The sequence below is a fragment of the Muntiacus reevesi genome, chromosome 8 (assembly GCF_963930625.1).
Source record: "Muntiacus reevesi chromosome 8, mMunRee1.1, whole genome shotgun sequence".
Classification (NCBI taxonomy): domain Eukaryota; kingdom Metazoa; phylum Chordata; class Mammalia; order Artiodactyla; family Cervidae; genus Muntiacus; species Muntiacus reevesi.
This window is the reverse complement of record NC_089256.1, coordinates 5,391,144-5,407,107: the sequence shown is the minus strand read 5'-3', so window position 1 is coordinate 5,407,107 and position 15,964 is coordinate 5,391,144.

The following is a 15,964-nucleotide window of genomic DNA, read 5'->3' as shown; positions in this document are numbered from 1 at the left end:
GTATGCCTTCATTTTTGTTTTTACTTTTTCTCATTGATGTTTTGATTGCAAGGTCAAACCTCTTTCCAGTTTTCTCTCTTTAGTATGTTACTTGGCAAGCCAAATTCCAAATGACAGAGTATCCTGGAAGGAAATCTTGAAATTGATCCTCCTAGCCATTGGCTCATAGTAAGGATGGTTTTCTTCTGAACTCTACTCCAGTTTAAAAATGTGACATAGCTCCTTTGGAGAAATTCCAAATTACTCTTTGCTTGTTGTACAATCTTTCCATGGTGGACACTATAGCTGGGATAAATCCACACCCATGAGAAGAATTTCTAACATACCCATTTCAGAGCAAATTTGCAACTGAGAGGTAGAGGTTGTGTATTTCCAAAATCTTATAATGGAGCTTTATGAGTTCAAAAGACGATTTGGCTTTTGATATAATTTAAAATAAGGTAAAGAAGTCAGATTTGGAACTGATGTAGAGCTGTTACTCAGGCTTGATCTTAACAAACTGGAGGTCAGAATGAACACATTAGTGTCCTGTGCCCCCTAGTACTATATGAAGAAAATAGACACCATGAAAGTAGCAATCATGCTTTCCAAAAATGTTTAAAAAAGCTTCACAAGTGAAGACCACATATTTTGAGGAGGCAGTTAATCAGAACCCTGCTTTTGAGCATCCTAGGCCTGATGTAGCAGCTATGGCTGTATTATAAACCACTGTGAGCTGCCCAGCCAAACCTCACCACTGAGTCCTACATTGAGATATTTGCTCTTCCTAGGTTGCCTTTTATTGCCCACGTGCCCATCTTATGTGTATACTTGTTTCCCAGCCTGTATTTTAAAGGCCTTTTAGATCTAAAATTCTATTCTGCTCCCCTTCAGAGAGTTGACTGGTAAAGCAAACATTTACAGAACAGTCAATTGTACTAAAGGTTTAGCAGGGCTTCTGGTAATGCATGTTGGAGCGTGCAGCTTAGACCCGAAGTTATCTTAGATCTAAGATCTGCACATTCACCCTGGGGCTGTGGCCAGTTGCAGAAGGACTCTACATCCACTTACCCAGTCAACTGCAAGACAAGTCTGCATTTGTGCAGACTGATGCCAATGGAAGGGTGCTGCCCAGGTGGGCTTGCTGCTTGGCTACAGAAGTGCAGGTAAGCCTGTTGGCGCCTGAGAGTTCACGGACAAAGGTGACCGCCTCCTCTTTTTATGGGCACAGTCCTCACACAGCAACACGGCCCAGTGAGTATCACACTCTGCCCAGATCAGGTGGATGCGGGAGAGCAAGCTTCCTCACTGGGACTATTCTGAGAAGACAAGAGTTATTGGTGAATGTGTCCTCTCTCTGGGCCAAGATGCAATCATGTGAAGAAGAGGGGAGATTTTTATTTGCAACTTTTTTCTTTTTTATTGAAGTATAGTTGATTTACAATGTTGTGTTAGTTTCAGGTATATTTCCTCCACAACTCTTAAGTTTGAGGTTTTAAAATTGAGGAAACAGTGGCAAGGCCAGAACTTCAAATGAGTCATGTAATCAGAGAAACTCACAAATTCAGAAGTTCCCTGAAAAAAATCATAAAACTCTTTGATTTTTGGTATTGATATAATAGAAAATTGATAATTTGGTGTAGTAATGTTTCCAATGTTTTCTAAACTCTAAGAATTCCATCCTTGGAAATACAATCCTGTGTTTTAATATCTCTGCAGTAACAGAATTTGCATCTAGTAGGAGCGCTGCTGCTGCAGCTTCTAAGTCCCTTCAGTCATGTCTGACTCTGTGAGACCCCGTGGACGTCAGTCCACCAGGCTCCTCCGTTCCTAGGATTCTCCAGGCAAGGATGCTGGAGTGGGTTGCCATTTCCTCCTCCAGTAGGAACTCTATTATTTGTCAAATATTGCGGTTCTCAAAGCAAGGTCTGGACCAGCAGCATCAGCATGGCCTGGAAATGTGTTAGAAATGAAAACTCTTCCACACCAGGCCACTGCATACACAAGAAATGCTGACGGGGTAGAGCCCAGAAGTCTCTGTTTAACTAGCCCTCCAGATGATTCTGATGCTCATTAAAATTTGAGAACGACTGGTCCAAGAGATAACTTGATAAATGTATGGATAGAGCAATAAATGACTTATATCATAAAATAAAAGGAGTAAATATACCAAGGAGTCAAAGCCTGCTTTAAAAAACAATAAATAACTAGTATGCAACATCACATGTAAATAAAACAACATATGCCAAATACTCAAGGTGGCAACTCAGTCTTAGATAAAACAGATGCCAACACGTTCTTCTTTAAGAAAGAGGTGTGTGTAGCCAGTGCTATAATTTTTCCCTTTTCTTAAACAGTGCAGAAAGATAGTAAACATCCTGCTCGTTTTCACAGGCATTGCATCACTTTCATTCCCAAGGGTTCAACACCAGCATCTCCCTGTGGTGTCACACAGTTCTGGCTTCCTATCTTTTCCTTCATCATTGATCCAGTTTCTCTTCCCCTTTTACACTCCGCCTCACCAAATGGCGTCATTATTTTGAAACAGTATTGGATGTGGTTCTGCCCACAATGTCACTAAGAGTTTTGACACAGTAGATTTAAAGATTATTATTGCAGACATCTGGGATAACAGGTAGTGTTTCTTTATGCCTCTAACCTCCTTTTATCCTACCTCTTCTCCTCCTCCCTCCTTCCCTGTATCCAGCGCTAGCTCAACAAGCTTCCTGGTGACATCTTTGTGTTTCTGTGATTGTCCCAGTTTCATGCTTTCTTCTCTTTCTTCCCCATATTTTGTCTCAGTTTCTCTTTTCTTTTCCTTTCTCTTTCCCTTCTTCTTGATCTTGTCTCACTTCTCTGTATTCTTCTTTGGTTCCCTCTTTTTCATCATTGTCTCTCCTTCCTCACCCTTCTTTCATCTTATTTCCCCTTTCAGTCTACTTACTCGGGAGAGACTGAGCTACTTGGGAAGCAGAAAGGAAACACTAGAGGTGCTCTTGGGACCTTGCAGACACTTGGTGAAGGGCCTTGTCCTGTGCTGGGCACTCCTGGAAGTAACAAAACGTACAAGCCAAGACTGGCCTGACATTTATGGTAGGCACATTTATTTTCCTGTAGTTTACCAAGTTTCATTCTACCAGTTTCAAGCACTTGCCTTCTCTGGCTGCATTTTCCTATCTCTCCCCCCAAATAATTACACTCCATCCTAAACATATCTCTTATATGAAACAGGCAAGATACTTCACTCCTCTATTCTAATTATTATGAGACTGCTGTGGAAGAGGTTGTTTACAGGGACTTCCCTGGCGGTCCAATGTGTAGGACTCTGCACTTCATAGATCTGTGTAGATCTACGGTCAGGGAACTACAATCCCACATGCCTCACAGTGTGGCCAAAAAAATAACAATAGTTAAAAAAATGAAACAACAACAAAAAATTTTAAACCTTATTTGTTAAAGAAAAAAAGTGAAGAAGTTAATATAAAATGTGCATATACAGCAGCCTTTAAAACACCAGGCACAAGGATTTAAACATCTTAACAAAATTCTTACTTTCCCAGGATGTTTGCTATTCCCCCATAAATTCATAAGCTTCAACAAGAATCCAGAGGGCTAATCATAGTTCCACTATTCAGACTTTCTGGAAGCACATTTCTGGGAAGCCATCTGCCCCTTGTTGTGACCAATAATAATCCCTTTATAATTTTTGATAATTTTCTCCATTACAGTGGATTTCTGCTCAGGAACATCCCCGTTTCTTGCTGAGCACCACCTTTTTGATTCCTCAAATTCAGCTCTGTTCTCTTCAATTCATTGACCATTGTTGCCATTGGAAACAGCAGAGCTGGATCTAAGTGTGCTCTTTGTCATCTCTCAACTATCTACTCTTTAGTATTTTACAAAATTTGTTTGACATAGGTCCTGCCGCTTTGTAGTATGTGTTGTAGATGTCCCTGACTTCGTTATGCCTATTGTTTCCTGGTTTTTACAGACAACAGTAATAGCTAACATTACTGTTACAATACCACTTCATACAGTCCTCTTAACCACCCAGTGAAGTAGGTACTATCATTGTGCCTATTTACTACTTGAGGAAATTAAACACGGAGGGAGTCACTTGCCTGAAGTCCCATGGCTAGGAAGTAGTAGAATTGGTACAGGAAACCCCTATATCAGCCATCTCTGGATGTGAAAATAAAGATCATAATAATATAGACTTAATTAAGGCCTTTTTGTATTTTTTTGAACTCTTTTTTCCTTTTCCTCTCTTTGATCTCATGTCATGTAAATATCACTAAGTCAGAATTAGGATAAAAGGATTTGAAATGCATAAATTTGTTCTTGAAAATACCACCATTAATTAAAGACCAAGTTTCCTTTCATTGAACAAAACATGATTGAAATTACCAGAACATTTTCTTGGGTTGAAGGTGGAGGGACATTCTCAGCAGCACAATCCTGAAAGAAGTTTTGATTACTGATGATTTTTCTTCACTTGCTTTTAAAAGTATGAATCCACTTCCTATTTAGGCAACTAGACATTTCTCTTTATTTTGCTCATTTAAATAGGGGCAAAACAGTGTCAAAGGAATCACCTTCTTACTGCTTATAACAATGTATATTCAGAAAATAATAAAGCAATATGATCTAAATCTCTTCTGCCATGGTAGGATGATGCTTTCAGTATGTGCCTTAATTTGGGCAGCTATAACAAATTGTTGACTGGGTGATTTATGAACAATAGAAATTTATTTCTCAGAGCTCTGGAGGCTGGAAAGCCTAAGGTCAAGGCACCAGCAGATTCAATATTTAAAGAGACCACTTTTTGTTTCAAAAACTGCCATCTCTGTATTCACATGATAGAAGGGACTAAAGAGTCCTCTGGGGTCTCTTTTTTAGGGTACTGATCCCATCCATGAAGGCTTCACCATCATGACCTAATCATCTCCCCAAAATTCCACATCACGCTGGGGATTAGGTTCAATTCATGAGTTGGAGCGGGGAGGGGCACACATAGCTATTACGTGTATAGAGCAGTGTGTAAATAGACTTTAAGTTCACTACTGGTGGAGGATATTATCTCCTTGCCCTCTTCTAATGTTGATCATAAAGACATTTATTCACAAGGATAAAGAGTATAAAGTATGTGGTTAGCTGGACCTTAGCTTGAATATACATACACTTTGAAACTTTAAATGCTTTGGCCTTAGGGCTTCCTTAGGCCGTGTCGTGTCCTGCATATCAAACTTATGTGAGGAAGCCAATTACACACTGGACTGTTAGATTCTTTGATTTTTAATTCTGAGTCTGCCACAGGCATGTGTGTCTCTGAGAAAGTCTTTGAAAAACCTTGCTTTCACTTTTATCCTTGTAAAATGAGATTTTGCAATCTGCTAGGGAAATTCTGAGGATTAAATATCAAATGATAGCAAAGCACTTTGAAAGTACTAAATGGGGTTATTAATAATTTAAGAAAGAAGCAAGCCTTCATCTGAGTTGTTGAAAGAAATATGTGGCACATTTATTTCAATCATTTATCATTTCACTGAAACTTCCTCTACCTTGAGCTACTCAGAAAACATTTGATTCCCTTTAAAATAGGACTTTAAAATAAGTTCTCTTTTTATAGTTTTTCAAAGTACTCTCATACCAGTTATCTTGCTAGATCCCACAAAATCCCTAAGAGGTGTAAATAACAAGTATATAGAAATGAGACTACAAGGAATAGAATACCCTACAAATACTTGTTTAAACAATAGAAATTTATTATTCTCACTTTAGGAAAAGCCCGGGGGTAAGAAATTTATGGCAAATGTAGAGACTCAATGGTGTCATCAACAGTCTTAACTCCTGTTTTTTCTCCCTCTATCATCTTTGGTAAATTGGCTTGTCACCTCATGTTCACAAAATGGCTGCTGTGACTCCAGATACTATATTTATTTTTTTAAGTTAGGAGAGAAGGGAGGAAGAAACTCTGACAACAATTTTTTTTTTTTTTTTTTTTTTTTTTTAAGGAAAACAAAAGCTTTTCTAGAAACTCCTCCAGGGAGAGTTCCACTCGAATTGGATCATATGACTCCTGCTAGGGCGAAAGAAGAGAAGGCAGTAGTGTATAACTTGCTATGCTCTGTGGAGAGTAGGGGCAAGGAAGAAAGCAGCTGGGAACATTTGGAGAACACAGTACTAGTGTTGATGGAAAAGGACAGGCATTAAAAAGCTAAGTTTGGCACAGCTGAGATTAAAACAGATCCGAATCACTCTGCTCAAGTGGAAAGATCTAACAATAACTTATAAAATCAACTGAAATTCTTTTGGGGGTGATCACACTGGGGACTACTCCAGGTGCTTTCACTACATGACCCCATTGTACTGCCATAGCAGTGCTGCAGCAGAGAAGTGGCTTCCCCCGTTGTGTACGTGATAAACTTGTTTGTTTTTTGAGGAATCATCCTTTACCAGCAATCCAGCTCCTTAGCCCATACCCTCCCTTTCCTGTTCACCTCCATTTTATAGAGAAGCTCAGCAAGGTCACATGGGATAGTTGGAAAAATTAGTCACTTGACAGAGGACAGCCAAGGGAAGACAACCTCTGTGGCTCCCTGTCTGAATCAGTTTGGTTGCAAGAAAAGGAACTGAAAGGATACAGTGTTAGAAGCTGGGTGCTTATGTAAGTGTTGTAGGAGCTGGAGAAAGCACTCCCAAACAACATCATATGACAGGCTAGCCAAAACAGCCGTTACTTCTGATATGTTCAGAAATGTGGGGCTTTAAGAGATTATGTCTGGGTTGTTCTGTGCTGTATTTAGTCACTTAGTCATGTCCGACTCTTTGCGACCCTTTGGAATGCAGTCCGCCAGGCTCCTCTGTCCATGAGGATTCTCCAGGCAAGAATACTCTAGTGGGTTGCCATGCCCTTCTCCAGGGGATCTTCCTGACCCAGGAATCCAACTAAGGTCTCCTGCATTGCTGGGAGATTCTGTACCAGCTGAGTATCTTTGTGTTGGTTGACCTCAAAACCCACTGTCACCGACTGTGACCTGGAATCAGGAAACTGCAGCGCTGGCTTCCCCTCACAGCTGCCTCTCAGTACACACAGAGATAGTGAGGGATACTGGACTTCTCCAGAAAAACTCAAAATCGTCACAATCATGTTTGCCAATAGAAGGATTCAAAGGAAGATGGCACCCACCTCATATCCATTTTAAAGGCTTTGCATATATGCATCTGACTAAAGAGTCTAATCAGTATCCAGAACACCAGCTATGTGGAAGTTTAGGAAAGTAGGTTTTAGAACATCAGAATCTGCAAGACTCCAAGCATATGTGGTGGATGCTGGAACTGACGCTGAGGGGCAATCGACCATGTCTATAACACCCCTCCACTCCAAAATATGGACAGAGACAGGGACCAAAGGGCAATAGAAAGCAATTTCCCATTAGCAACTAAGTTTTGGTTAGGACTTGCTCACACTTTATAAATTTAACTGGATCATAAGTTCTAATGACAAAGACAATTGAGGATAAATTCTACAGGTATCATATCTGATGCCTGGAATGTAAAATCAAGAGTCACTAGTTACTGAGGACTCATTTTTGTGTCTAACAGTAATATTAATGGTTAGCATATAATTTATTAAATTTATTAATTTATTAAAACCCATAATAATGCTGTATGGCAGGAATGTTATTAGAGCCAATGTTCAAATGAGAAAATTGAGGCACACAGATTACCTCCTAAATGTCATAAATATAACCAGTGTTGTAACCACATTAAGTGGAGCCACCTAACTCCAGAGCCCATGTCTCTAACAACTATAATGTATTGATGCTGCATAAAATTAGTTAACACATAAAGCCACACAGGATGAATTTGCCCTTCTCAATCTCCTTTACATTTACCATTAACATCTTGAAGGCTCCCTAGTTAGTTAATTTTGATGATTTTATAGAAGTATCCAAGATGGTACCATTAGAAGAATTCCTGTTCAGCTAATCTTATGTGCCACTGATTTCTATCATAAAATTAGAGCTACATTTTGCTTGAGACTTTGGGATTTAAACTCATGCAGAAAGCAATTTATTATTCCCCTTAAAAAAATGCCCCAAAGTCAAAAGTGAGGGCTACTCATTTTGCAATTTTCTCTTCTCAGAAAATAGCACCAACTCTCCAGCAAACCCCTAGACCAAATGTTATAGGACTTTCCCTATAGGCACATTTGATTGGTCCAAAGTTGTTTATAGCATATTGAAACCTGTAATGAGAAAAAGAGGTTCTTCTTGAAGGGCCAAGTTGGGAATTGGAGATTGGGAAAGTGTGCCATGAAACCAAATGACCTAAGAAAGTCATATGCAGAAAATGAGAAGCAGCAGTGACCAACAGATGGGAAGAAAAACTGACAGAGAGGGAGAATCACGGAAGTGACCAATCTGATTCTAGCTGTTCCCAACATCAAGCTGCACCCTTCCTTTATTTCATGAAAGTGCTCCAGTTCAGTTCAGTTCAGTTCAGTCGCTCAGTCGTGTCCGACTCTTTGAGACCCCATGAATTGCAGCACACCAGGCCTCCCTGTCCATCACCACACCTGGAGTTCACTCAAACTCATGCCCCTCAAGTCGGTGATGCCATCCAGCCATCTCATCCTCTGTCGTCCCCTTCTCCTCCTGCCCCCAATCCCTCCCAGCATCAAGGTCTTTTCCAATGAGTCAACTCTTTGCATGAAGTGGCCAAAGTATTGGAGTTTCAGCTTCAGCATCAGTCCTTCCAATGAACACCCAAGACTGATCTCCTTTAGAATGGACTGGTTGGATCGCCTTGCAGTCCAAGGGCCTCTCAAGAGTCTTCCCGAACACCACAGTTCAAAAGCATCAATTTTTTGGTGCTCAGCTTTCCTCACAGTCCAACTCTCACATCCATACATAACCACTGGAAAAACCATAGCCTTGACCAGATGGAACTTTGTTGGCAAAGTAATGTCTCTGCTTTTTAATATACTATCTAGGTTGGTCATAACTTTCCTTCCAAGGACTAAGCGTCTTTTAATTTCATGGCTGCAATCACCATCTGTAGTGATTTTGGAGCCCCCCAAAAATAAAGTCTGACACTGCTTCCACTGTTTCCTCATCTATTTCCTATGAAGTGATGGGACCAGAAGCCATGATCTTAGTTTTCTGAATGTTGAGCTTTAAGCCAACTGTTTCACTCTCCTCTTTCACTTTCATCAAGGGGCTTTTTAGTTCTTCTTCACTTTCTGCCATAGGGTGGTGTCATCTGCAAATCTGAGGTTACTGATATGTCTCCCAGCAATCTTGATTCCAGCTTGTGCTTCTTCCAGCCCAGCGTTTCTCATGACGTACTCTGCATGTAAGTTGAATAAGCAGGGTGACAATATACAGACTTGACGTACTCTTTTTCCTATTTGGAACCAGTCTGTTGATCCATGTTCAGTTCTAACTGTTGCTTCCTGACCTGCATATAGGTTTCTCAAGAGGTGGGTCAGGTGGTCTGGTATTCCCATCTCTTTCAGAATTTTCCACAGTTTATTGTGATCCACACAGTCAAAGGCTTTGGTATAGTCAATAAAGCAGAAATAGATGTTTCTCTGGAACTCTCTTTCTTTTTTGATGATCCAGCAGATGTTGGCAATTTGATCTCTGGTTCCTCTGCCTTTTCTAAAACCATCTTGAACATCTGGAAGTTCACGGTTCACATATTGCTGAAACCTGGCTTGGAGAATTTTGAGCATTACTTTACTAGCGTGTGAGATAAGTGCAATTGTGTGGTCGTTTGAACATTCTTTGGGATTGCTTTTCTTTGGGATTAGAATGAAAACTGACCTTTTCCAGTCCTGTGGCCACCGCAGAATTTTCCAAATTTGCTGGCATATTGAGTGCAGCACTTTCACAGCATCATCTTTCAGGATTTGAAATAGCTCAACTGGATTCCATCACCTCCACTAGCTTTGTTCATAGTGATGCTTTCTAAGGCCCACCTGACTTCACATTCCAGGATGTCTGGCTCTAGGTGAGTGATCACACCATCGTGATTATCTGTGTCATGAAGATCTTTTTTGTACAGTTCTTCTGTGTATTCTTGCCGCCTCTTCTTAATATCTTCTGCTTCTGTTAAGTCCATACCATTTCTGTCTTTTATCAGACCCATCTTTGCATGAAATGTTCCCTTGGTATCTCTAATTTTCTTGAAGAGTCTCTAGTCTTTCCCATTCTGTAGTTTTCCTCTATTTCTGTGCACTGATCACTGAGGAAGGCTTTCTTATCTCTCCTGGCTATTCTTTGGAACTCTGTATTCAAGTGGGAATATCTTTCCTTTTCTCCTTTGCTTTTTGCTTCTCTTCTTTTCACAGCTATTTGTAAGGCCTCCTCAGACAGCCATTTTACCTTTTCACATTTCTTTTCCGTGGGGATGGTCTTAATTCATGTCTCCTGTACAATGTCACAAACCTCTATCCATAGTTCATCAGGCACTCTGTCTATCAGATCTAGTCCCTTAAATCTATTTCTCACTTCCACTGTATAGTCATAAGGGATTTGATTTAGGTCATTCCTGAATGGTCTAGTGGTTTTCCCTACTTTCCTCAATTTAAGTCTGAATTTGGCAATAAGTAGTTCATGATCTGAGCCACAGTCAGCTCCCAGTCTTGTTTTTGCTGACTGTATAGAGCTTCTCCATCTTTGGCCGCAAAGAATATAATCAATCTGATTTTGGTGTTGACCATCTGGTGATGTCCATGTATAGAGTCTTCTCTTGTGTTGTTGGAAGAGGGTGCTTGCTATGACCAGTGTGTTCTCTTGGCAAAACTCTATTAGCCTTTGCCCTGCTTCATTCCGTACTCCAAGGCCAAATTTGCCTGTTACTCCAGGTGTTTCTTAACTTCTTACTTTTGCATTCCAGTCCTCTATAATGAAAAGGATGTCTTTTTTTCGGTGTTAGTACTAAGAGATCTTGTTGGTCTTCATAGACCATTCAACTTCAGCTTCTTCAGTGTTACTGGTTGGGGCAATGGCTTGGATTACCATGATATTGAATGGTTTTTCTTGGAAACGGACAGAGATCATTCTGTCATTTTTGAGACTGCATCCAAGTCTGCATTTTGGACTCTTTAGTTGACACTGAGGCTACTCCATTTCTTCTAAGGGATTCCTGCCCACAGTAGTAGATATAATGGTCCTCTGAGTTAAATTCACCCATTCCAGTTCATTTTAGTTTACTGATTCCTAGAATGTCGATATTCACTCCTGCCATCTCCTGTTCGACCACTTCCAATTTGCCTTGATTCATGGACCTAACATTCCAGGTTCCTATGCAATATTGCTTTTACAGCATCGTACCTTGCTTCTATCACCAGTCTCATCCACATCTAGGTATAGTTTTTGCTTTGGTTCCATCCCTTTATTCTTTGTGGAGTTAGTTCTCCACTGATCTCCAGTAGCATATTGGGCACCTACTGACCTGGGGAGTTCATCTTTCAGTATCCTATCATTTTGCCTTTTCATACTGTTCATGGGATTCTCAAGGCAAGAATACTGATGTGGTTCACCATTCCCTTCTCCAGTGAACCACATTCTGTCAGACCTCTCCATCATGACCCGACTGTCTTGGGTGGTCCCACATGGCATGGCTTAGTTTCATTGAGTTAGACAAGACTGTGTTCCTGTGATCAAGTTGGCTGATTTTCTGTGATTATGGTTTTAGTGTGTCTGCCCTCTGATGTCCTCTCACAACACCTACCGTCTTACTTGGGTTTCTCTTACCTTGGACGTGGGGTATCTCTTCACGGCAGAGAAGCCCATAATAAGCCAGTATTTTTAAGTCAAGTGTTTCTTGAGTCTTCTGAGTTATACTAGCAGGTTATCAACCCGAGGTGGGAATCATGGGAACACCTACTTTATAACTGGTTGATCAGAAGTAGGGTGGTTTGGGACCTGCAATTGATGTTTGAGGTAGAGTCAGTACTACCTGGGAATGAGCCCTTAGCCTATGGGTTCTGTGCTAACTCTAGGTAGTTAGTGTTAGAATTAAATTAAATTATAGAAAACCCAGCTGATGGTTGAATAGTTGGAGGATTTGTTGATGCTGGAAAAACCATTCATTTTATGTCAGAAGTGTTATAAGTAGAAACAACTCAGTTCAGTTCAGCTCAGTTCAATCTCTCAGTCGTGTCCGACTCTTTGCGACCTCAAGGACTGCAGCATGCCAGGCCTCCCTGTCTATCACCAACTCCTGAACTTTAGTCAAACTCGTGTCCATTGAGTTGGGGATGTCATTCAACCATCTCATCCTCTGTTGACCCCTTCTCCTCCCACTTTCAATCCTTCCCAGCATCAGGGTCTTTTCAAATGAGTCAGTTCTTCGCATCAGGGGGCCAAGGTATTGGAGTTTCAGCTTCAGCATCAGTCCTTCCAATGAATATTCGGGACTGATTTCCTTTAGGATGGACTAGTGGGATCTCTTTGCTGTCCAAAGGACTCTCAAGAGTCTTCTCCAACACCACAGTTTAAAAGCATCAATTCTTCAGTGCTCAGCTTTCTTTATAGTTCAACTCTCACATCCACACATGACCACTTGAAAAACCATAGCCTAGACTAGACAGACCTTTGTTGGCAAAGTAATGTCTCTGCTTTTTAATATTCTGTCTATGTTGGTCATAACTTTTCTTCCAAGGAGTAAGTGTCTTTCAGTTTCATGGCTGCAGTCACCATCTGCAGTGATTTTGGAAGCCAAAAAAATAAAATCTAACACTGTTTCCACTGTTTCCCCATATATTTGCCATGAAGTGATGGGACCGGATGCCATGATCTTAGTTTTCTGAATGTTTAGCTTTAAGCCAACTTTTTCACTTTCATCAAGAGGCTCTTTAGTTCTCTTTCTGCCATAAGGGTGGTGTCATCTGCATATCTGAGTTTGTTGATATTCCTCCTAGCAATCTTGATTCCAGTGTGTATTTCCTCTAGCCTAGCGTTTCTCATGATGTACTCTGCATGTAAGTTAAATAAGCATGGTGACAATATACAGGCTTGACAAGAAACAGCTCACAGTTACTTAAAAAGTAAAAGTATTTGCTACTTATGCAGAAAGTGTAAGTTTTAGATAGATAATGTATTTGTGTGGTCCAAATTCAAACACCAATAATTTGTGTTTTTATTTGCATCTATAGAGATAGAAATATAGTGGAAAATGTCTCTCCCTTTCCACTCCTGAGACCTTTGGGTCCCCTCTGAGGGGACATGTGACATCAGTTTCCTGAGCTATTTCTTGCCACTATAAGAAAATGCACATATACAAAGAGCTTCCTTTCAACTCTTTTATACAAATGGTATCCCTGTTTCAGTACTCTGCTCTTTAACTTATATTTGGAGATCATTATGTATCTATGTATTTTTCTCAGTCTTTTTAAAGCTGCTTAGGCCAATGTAAGGATGTAATATCCAATCTGTGACCTATTAATAAAACATTTGTCGACTGAAAGGATGCACAAGGTAAGAGTTGCAAGTTAAGTTTTATTTCAGACAAAATGAGGACTGCAGCCTGGGAGACAGCACCTCAGATAGCTCTGAGAGACTGCTCCAAAGAGGCAGTGGAGGATGGTCAATATATAAAATTTTGTTGCAGGAGGAGTTCAATGAAATCAAACTCTTACTTTACAAAAGGTTTTCCACTAGTCATGAGGAGCAGATGTCACCATGAAGGGATTTAGAGATTTTTTAGATAAGAGAGATGCAAGGACTGGGATCTTAAAATCTATTCTTGAAAAGATCTAACTGTCTAAAGACCTATTCTACCAGTCTCCCTGGAGCACAGAGGGCCTCACTCTCCACCCTGAATTCCCTTCAGAGGGTGTTGAAGGTCAGCAGCTGCAGCACAGGGTTTGGTCTCCACAGAGACAAATGGTAAATGCCCTTGTTCTTGTTCAGTTGCTGGCAATGCTCTTGGCAATTGCCAATTTGTGGTTGACACATTTAAGATTGTTTCCAGTAAAGACGCTTAAAAACAACTCTACAGTAAACTTTTATATCACTTTGCATGTGTGTGAGTATATTTATAAGGTAACCTACTGGAATGAAGCTTATGGGTCAACAACTATATGCTTTGGCAATTTTGCTAGATTTTGCCAAATCTCAGCACTGATTTTGAGAGTATTGGTTCTGTTTTCCAAAATTTTCTCTAACTAAGCATGTTATCAGACTTGCTGGTTTTTGCCAGTCTAGTGGGTGAAAAGTGGTATATCTGAGTAATAAGCATTTCTCTCATTATGAATGGTGCTAAGCCTCTGTGCAATCACATCTCCTTTCCTTTGAACTGTCTGCTCAGACTCTTGGTCCTCCAAAGAGTGAAGCAAAAACTTCATCATCATCATCATTATTATTATCTTGCTTCTCTGCAATGAATCAGCTCTCACCCACTGGCAATCACTGCTTTCAAAGCCTCTCCCAGTGCAGAGGTCAGATGTACAGACAGAGATAGAGACTGTTCCTTCCTATTAGGCAGGAACCTTATAATAATGGACATCAGAGAAGAAATGTCTTCTTAATGTGTTTGCTTTTTGAAAAATTTCATGGTTCAAACGTTAAAATGCCTCTAAGCTAACCAATAAGAGGGGAGTTTTCTTTATTTTTAGTAACTTAAGGAATCATGTGCATGACAATATTTAAAGAATGAAGAAAGAGGAAAGCTGTTAAATGCTAACTTAGAACTTGTCTCTAGGGTGGGATGAGATTTCTTGAAGAGTAGAAGTTCCTCTAGTTAGTTGTGCCCTTCAAAGCAGGAAAGAACCAAATTTCACGGGAGTGTGGACTGTCTGTTGACTCAACTTTGAGGTAAAACTGTTTTGATTAAAATTATTGTGATAAAGGTATTAAAAGCAAGCAGGGCCCTGAGGTCAGTTCCTTCTGCCGATAAAAGCCTTTCTGTGTCCCTGTTTCTTGTTAGCAAGAAAAAGCCTTCAGCCTCCTAGACCTTCTGTGAGTTCCAAGTGGCAGATACAGTTACTGATTAGGGAAGTGAGAGAATTCAGAAACAAAGGAAAGGCAGTCAAGGAACAATTGTGCAGCAATAAAGCAGTGTCCTGGTCCTCCTCAAGGGGTACACATAACAATCAGATGCTTATCTTTGAGTTCTTCCACAGGAATGAAAGTCCCCACCCAAGTGGAGAGTGTTTACTCCAGGCTGAGGGCCAGCACTAGACCCAGACTGGTTAGAAACAGAAGGCTGAGGATTGAAATTCCTAGAACACCACGTGTTACCTTACCACCAACAAATGAGAAGAAAGTCACATACCCTGCAGCAGCCCTCTCCCCACATTTTACCTTTAAATATGCTTCCCTGAAAACCATTGAGAAATTTGGGTCTTTTGAACATGAGCCCCCTGTGTACTCCTTGAGTGGCACCTGCAAAAAACACTGTACTTTCCCTCACCACAAAGAGGTGTCAGTAGACTGGCTTTGCTGGGTGGTGGATAAGAGGTCCCAAGTTCGGTTTTGTAACACTATCTAAGAATTGTGAAAGTGATTCTTCTGGTTCTTTTCTTCTATTGTAAGCACAGTCTATGGGTTTTGCTTACCTGTTTGTTCACTTTTATTCACCTTAGAAAGTTCCCAAGCTGGAAAATATATATCTAAATATAGAATATGTTTGAACAGTTTATAATGTGAGTCTCAACACTTTGATATAAAAAGAGAATATTGATTATTTTTCCTGCATGAGTAAAACATAACCAGGAACATGGATATATGGACAAAATGAAAGATAACTAAGACTCATTAATATTAAACAGGTACATTAAAATGCAACTGTATTTCTGAACTCAATATGCCAGCAAATTTGGAAAAATCATCAGTGGCCTTAGGACTAGAAAAGGTCAGTTTTCATTTCAATCTCAAAGAAAGGCAATGCCAAAGAATGTTCAAACTACCATACAACTGCACTCATTTCACATGCTAGCAAGTGAAACTCGCTCAGTCATGTCCAATTC